The following is a 6,572-nucleotide window of genomic DNA, read 5'->3' as shown; positions in this document are numbered from 1 at the left end:
TGTATATCTTCCTTGTCTGGGGCACACTGGACTTTGATCCTATGTGGCACATATCCCCCAGACAAGGAAGATATATATTTTTACTCAGATTATCACTTTTGCTTTTATGGAATAAAGTTCAAGTGAAAAGCAAGGCTATAAATCATATTCAAGCAAGTGTCACAGTCACTTGATCTCCCAACTCCTTACCCTTTTTGCTGGCAGAACACTATCTTCATTGAAGTCTGAATGAACCAGTCTTTCCTTGAATAAAAATATATTTTTGGCTTTACCTGGAACTGTTGTGTTTAGGACCATTCTAAGAGTTAGGTCCCAACATATTCTGAAGAGAGAAGTACAAGGACTGTTCTGATAATATACAGTTTTGTACTAAAACAATTGTAGGATCTTGCCAATATTGGTAAAGTCTGGGGAATATGTATGTGAGTGAATTCTAAGATTATTAGGCTGCAAAAGACAAAAATATGAGACTAAATCAGGTAGGGTTTATTTATGCAAGTACTCACCTGATATTCAGATATTAATGTATTGATATGAGTACCTGGAGTGCTATAAATGGCCTGCTAGATTTGGTTAATTAAATCTTGTACTCAATGAAGATATTTTCATGTAAATGCCCAGTAGAGGGCATCCATTTTAGAGAAGGCTCTTAATTATGTGGATTAGATACCCATTCACTAAATTTCAATCAGCCTTGTCCCTAACCACTCCAATGCTTGCTCGCTGGGCTCATGTGTAAAGTGGTTATGGTAAAAGGGATAGAAACTATGCATGGGCTCACTACCATGGACTTCCCTTCAATAAAGTGGATCTGTCTACTACCATTGCTGAGTCCCAAACTGTCAATGGCTGAAACCAATTTGGCACCATTCCTTGGGGGGATTAGCTAGCTACCTAGTGGCACACTGATTACACTGGATCTTTTTTTATCATGGAGGCAGTGATTTATCCTAGCAGGAATATATGTATTATACACACACCCACACACATGAATACATACATGTATACATATACCTCCATATGTATATATATATTTTTTATTTTTATATTTTTTTCCAGAGAGGGAGGGAGAAGGGGGAGGGACAGATGGAGAGGGAGAAAAAGAATCTTAAGCAGGCTTCATGCCCAACACAGAGCCAGACGTGGGGCTCAATCTCACAACACTGAGATCATGACCTGAGCTGAAATCAAGAGTTGGATGTTTATCCAACTGAGCTACCCAGGCACCCCAAGGAATAGATATATATTTCACAATGAATTTGCCTTGCTAGTCCATTGTCATGGCTTCGTACTCTGTCAACTTAGCTAAACCAGAACTATGTTTCCAGAATTCCCTTCCATGCATGTTTCCATGTTAGAGTTCACCACAAGAAAAATTTGTGTGAAATTTGGAAGATGGAAGTGAAGCAGTAGACATCTTTGGTCTGAAGGACAGTATAGGGCTCATTATAGCTCATACATGTTCCTGGCTCACCTTGCTGATGTGGGACGACAACTTGGGCCTGTAGCTCCTTTAGCTCCTACTGGATCTCCATCTTCAGTTTCCTCCAAGTCCTGGGCCAGGTGCAACTGCATCTTTATAATGAAGGGCATCAGTTTATTAGGTAGGCCACCTGCATCATCAAAATTAGAAGCAGTGAGAGACATAGTTCAAGTTTGTCATTGGTCATCTTCACTTCCTGTCCATTTTCCCTTCCAGACTGTTGGGCTTCAGGCCCAGCATGACACTCAGTGGTCACAAACTTACCTAGATTGCTTAACGGATTCCACATTGCATAAAGTCTAGTCCCTTTAAGAAATTGCCTTCTTTTAAATCACTCATAGTAGTTCCACTTCTCTGATCAAACTCTTGCACTCAAGAGTGATACACCCTCAATGTATCTGCCAGCACAGTCATTTGCAGATTTATAGAATGTCTTATTATTACTACTATATCTACAGAACATTGCATCTTTCCAGGGGATACATTTTATAGCAATTGAAATATACTCACACACATATGGAATTCATTAGTCTACGTGCATGCTCTATCAGTAATAAATTAGTGGAATGACCTACTGAGGTGCAGTTACAGCACTAGTTGGGGCACTACTTGGAATGATAACATCTTATACTACAGGATGTATTATAGGCCTGTGGTAAGTTACAGAAGCAGCTGTGTTATTTTCACAGCTCCTCTTGGGTCACCCTCTTCTCTAGCTACAGATTTTACTTGTGGTCTTAGAAACCATTCTTTCCCCATCTTATGTAACTCCAGGAATGATAAGAGCTCACTTCTCTTGCCTGGGTGCCTTTACAGTCTTTTGTTGGCTCCTTTAACCCTGCCTAAACACTTGTATATAATTCCTGTAGTTAACTCTCTTCAATCACCCATTTGAATATGACCTCTCTTCCTGTCTGGACTTTGATCAATACCCTGAAATATCTATAAAAATATCTAAAAAAGAAATTAACTAGAGCCATATTTATTTACACAGGTGAATAGACATAAATGTAGAGCATAAAAAAGGTCTGGAAGAATACATACCATGTGTCATTTACCCCTAGAGAAGAGGGCAGGGGTCCTGGATTAAGGCTTATGATCAAAAGGTCTTTGACTTTATCCGTGGTGTTCTAAATTTTAAAATGAGAACAGACTCATGTGCTTTCTGTACAATTAAAACTTATTTAAAAATTAATATATTAGTTGATAATTTTTCTTTTTTTTAAAGATTTATTTATTTATTTGAGAGAGTGAGAATGAGAGAGAGAGAGAGAGAGAGAGAGAGTGTACATGAGAGGGGGGAGGGTTAGAGGGAGAAGCAGTCTCCTCGCTGAGCAGGGAGCCCGAAACGGGACTTGATCCCAGGACTCCAGGATCATGACCTGAGCCGAAGGCAGTCGCTTAACCAACTGGGCCACCCAGGCGCCCCTAGTTGATAATTTTTCTTCAATCAAGTCATTCTGTGAGATTTTGTTTCCAAAGTATCATTTGTTTATTTTAAAAATTAAGATTTTATTAACTAATACACACTTTTTTCCCCAGCTAAAATGAAATAGGTTTGCAATTGTTCTATTTCAGACTACTCTACGGCTTAAGGATAATGTATCATTGAGCTGACTGATTATAGGTGTATTTCACAAAGCATAGGCTGTCTGTCATCACAGGTGAATGAAAGGGAGTTTGTGGGTCATGGACATGAATGGCCTTTGGGGAGACACTGAGAGAGGTTAATACTTGAGCTTTGGTCTAATTTTATCCTTTATATTTTAGTTTTGCTCAGTTCAACAAATACTTAGAGTATTTACTAAGTGCCAGAAAGAGTGCAAGGCACTGGAGATAAAGAGAAAAATAAGAAAGCATCCCTGCCATTGAGGAGCTTCTTTTCTGTGAGATACAGAGAAATAGTTTCCATGTTATGTGGTAAGTATAGTGATAAAGGGATGCACAAAGGGGGTGCCTGGGTGGCTCAGTGGGGCAAGCATCTAACTCTTGATTTTGGCTGTCACTATCTCAGGGTTGTGAGCTTGAGCCCCACATTGGCTCTGTGCTGGAAACTGCTTGGGATTCTCTCTCTCTCCCTCTCTTCTACTACCCCTGCCCCCCCCCTCTCTCTCTAAAAAAAAAAAAAAAAAGAAAGAAAGAAAGAAAAAGGGATGCACAAGATTCTTGGGAGTACAAAGAGAAGCATAGAGTAGAGCAGTGGTTTTCCACAGTAGCTGTGCATTAGAATGACCTGATGTGCTTTCAAAAAATAGACAATTGGCCCATCTCTCAAAGATTCTGATTTAACTGGTATGGGGTGGGCACAATATTTTTAAAAAGCTCTCTGTCTCTTCTCCTACCACTCTCCACACTGTACGTAATGTTCCATTAGTACTAAATGACTACAGCTTCTCAAACATGCCAAACATGCCACATCACATGCTGCACTCCTCCTGGAATTCTTCCTGGAATATCTTCCCAGGCACCCTAAACTCCCACCTCCCATTCATTCGTCTCTCAAACTCTTTAAGTCTCTACTCAAATGCTACTTTCCCTGGGAAGTCTTCCCAGATCCCCCCAGGTAGATTTAGGGTTCCTTTCTTCTATGTTACTACCCACTGCATTGAACATGCATTATAGAATAGCTATACTATAATATAGTATAATCTATATATGGTATAGTATAATAGCTATAGTATAACAGTTATCCCGATTGGATTCAATTGCTTTGTTCGGATGTGTGTGTCTCTTCACTGGGCTCCAAGCTCCTTGTCTAGGAATTAGCACACGGGTATTGGTCCAAAAACAGGTTGAATGAATAAACTCCATGTTTAGCTCCTGGCTTTTAAGAGACTTACAATCTAATGGACTTTTTTTTTTTTTTTTCTTCCCCAAATGGCTTTCAGAGATTTTGGAGATTGTACTTAGCATGCCATCTTTGGTAGAACATCATCATTTTATGAGATATGTTCCTCCCTTCCCTCTGAAATATTTTATTTTGAAAGTATTTCAAACATACTGCAAAGATGAAAGAATTTTATGGTGAATACCTGCCTACCCACCATTTAGGTTCTACCATACTCACTGGAGAAAACATTCTTTTCAATAAATAGTGCTGGATAGTTGGATATTCACATTCAAAAGAATGAAACTAGGCCTCTATCTTACACCATTCACAGAAATTAACTTGAAATGGATTTAAATAAATCACTGATTTTATTTTTATGCACATTTTCTTTCTGGGTTGCTTGGATCAGTACCTGAAAACGCCAAAAATATATGGAATCATCAATATGTGCTGGAGGCCTATACTGGGAGGCTTCTGGAAAAGGAAATCTTTGAGCAGGTTTTGAAGGGTAAAAGATGCATGGCTCTCTCCTGTCTCCAGGACTTGTCTGCTGTTCCTTCGCTAGAAGCATTCTTCATGCCACTCTGTCCCCCATTCTTGCTCCTCCTCACCCATTAGATCTTAGTTAACTCGACCACCAACATGAACAGTGGTCCACCCTGTTATTCTTTCCAGTGTTTTTTTTAATGTGAAAGAAGTTCAAGTAAATTCTCCTGTCTATTCAGCAATTCCTTGTCCAATTCTTCTTTCTGGTGTACCTCACTGAGGCCCATTATATTTGGACAGAACCAGATATTCCAAATTTATTTGGCTTTTTATTCTATCAAAACTCCCATTTGCAGCGGCGGGCAGCAGCGGCGGCGTCGGGTGGGACGCGGAGGGGGCGGACGGAGTCCGCGGCGGCGGCGGCTGCAGTAAAGAAATGGCGGAGACCGTGGCGGACACCTGGCGGCTGATCACCAAGCCGGAGAACCTGAATGATGCCTACGAGCCGCCCAGCAACTTCCTCGAGATCGATGTGAGCAACCCGCAGACGGTGGGGGTTGGCCGGGGCCGCTTCACCACCTACGAAATCAGGGTCAAGACAAATCTGCCTATTTTCAAGCTGAAGGAATCTACTGTTAGAAGAAGATACAGTGGCTTTGAATGGCTGCGATGTGAATTAGAAAGAGAGAGCAAGGTTGTAGTCCCCCCCGCTCCCTGGAAAAGCATTTTTGCGTCAGCTTCCTTTTAGAGGAGATGATGGAATATTTGATGACAATTTTATTGAAGAAAGGAAGCAAGGGCTAGAGCAGTTTATAAACAAGGTCGCTGGTCATCCTCTGGCACAGAATGAACGTTGTCTTCACATGTTTTTTCAGGATGAAATTATAGATAAAAGCTATACTCCATCTAAAATAAGACATGCCTGAAATTTGGTGAGAAGGGGCAAAACAAAAAACAAAAAACAAAACAAAAAAAACCTTTCCGTGACTATTATTCATATGCACCAGTGAAGTTCTAACTAACTTTTAGCATGTTGCACAGAAACTGGTATAACTTGCCTTCAGTATACTAACATTCATGTGCTCGGTTTTGTTTTGGCAGTTGACAGGAAGTTAATTTGCTTTAGTGAAAATCCCTCATTCCAGCCTTTCTATATAAATAGCTCTTCCTTAATGAAGGGGAGTAAGTCAGAGGGGGAGACGAACCAGGAGAGATGATGAACTCTGAAAAACAAACTGAGGTTTCTGGAGGGGAGGAGGGTGGGGGGATGGGTTAGCCTGGTGATGGGTATTGAGGAGGGCACATTCTGCATGGAGCACTGGGTGTTATGAACAAACAATGAATCATGGAACACTACACCAAAAAAAAAAAAATTTACCAAGGCATCCTGATTAATTATGTAAATTGATAATTAAGAAAAAAAACTAATCATTTTTTCTTTCCTTATAAAATAGAAATTTAAGAGTTCTGTTAGTCTTAATGTAATCTTTATGGTTAAAGAATCTCAAAGAGTGGTACATATAGTTTAATCTAGAACGGTATGTAATTTAAACACCTCATATGAATGAATAAAATTTGCATAACAAAATGAAAAAAAATAAATAAATAGCTCTTCCTTGCTGTTTTATTGTCTATTTATTTAGCGTACCCACTATCGCCTCACAGACCTGTTACTCCAGTATAACCCGCAGTGTCCTAACTAAAGTTACTGACTTGGTCTTATCTGCACGGTTTTTATGCTTCTTGAATCTGATTAACTAGAATATTTCTCTT

The 6,572-nt window shown here is 39.8% G+C and overlaps 1 pseudogene; it reads left to right on the top strand.

Annotated features, from left to right (window-relative positions):
• The first annotated feature begins 5,208 nt into the window (after positions 1 to 5,208).
• LOC113910101 lies at positions 5,209 to 5,761 on the top strand (annotated as a pseudogene).
• Positions 5,762 to 6,572: the final 811 nt, after the last annotated feature.

This window comes from Zalophus californianus, chromosome 6 (genome assembly GCF_009762305.2).
Source record: "Zalophus californianus isolate mZalCal1 chromosome 6, mZalCal1.pri.v2, whole genome shotgun sequence".
NCBI lineage: Eukaryota > Metazoa > Chordata > Mammalia > Carnivora > Otariidae > Zalophus > Zalophus californianus.
This window is presented reverse-complemented; position numbering and strand designations above follow the sequence as displayed.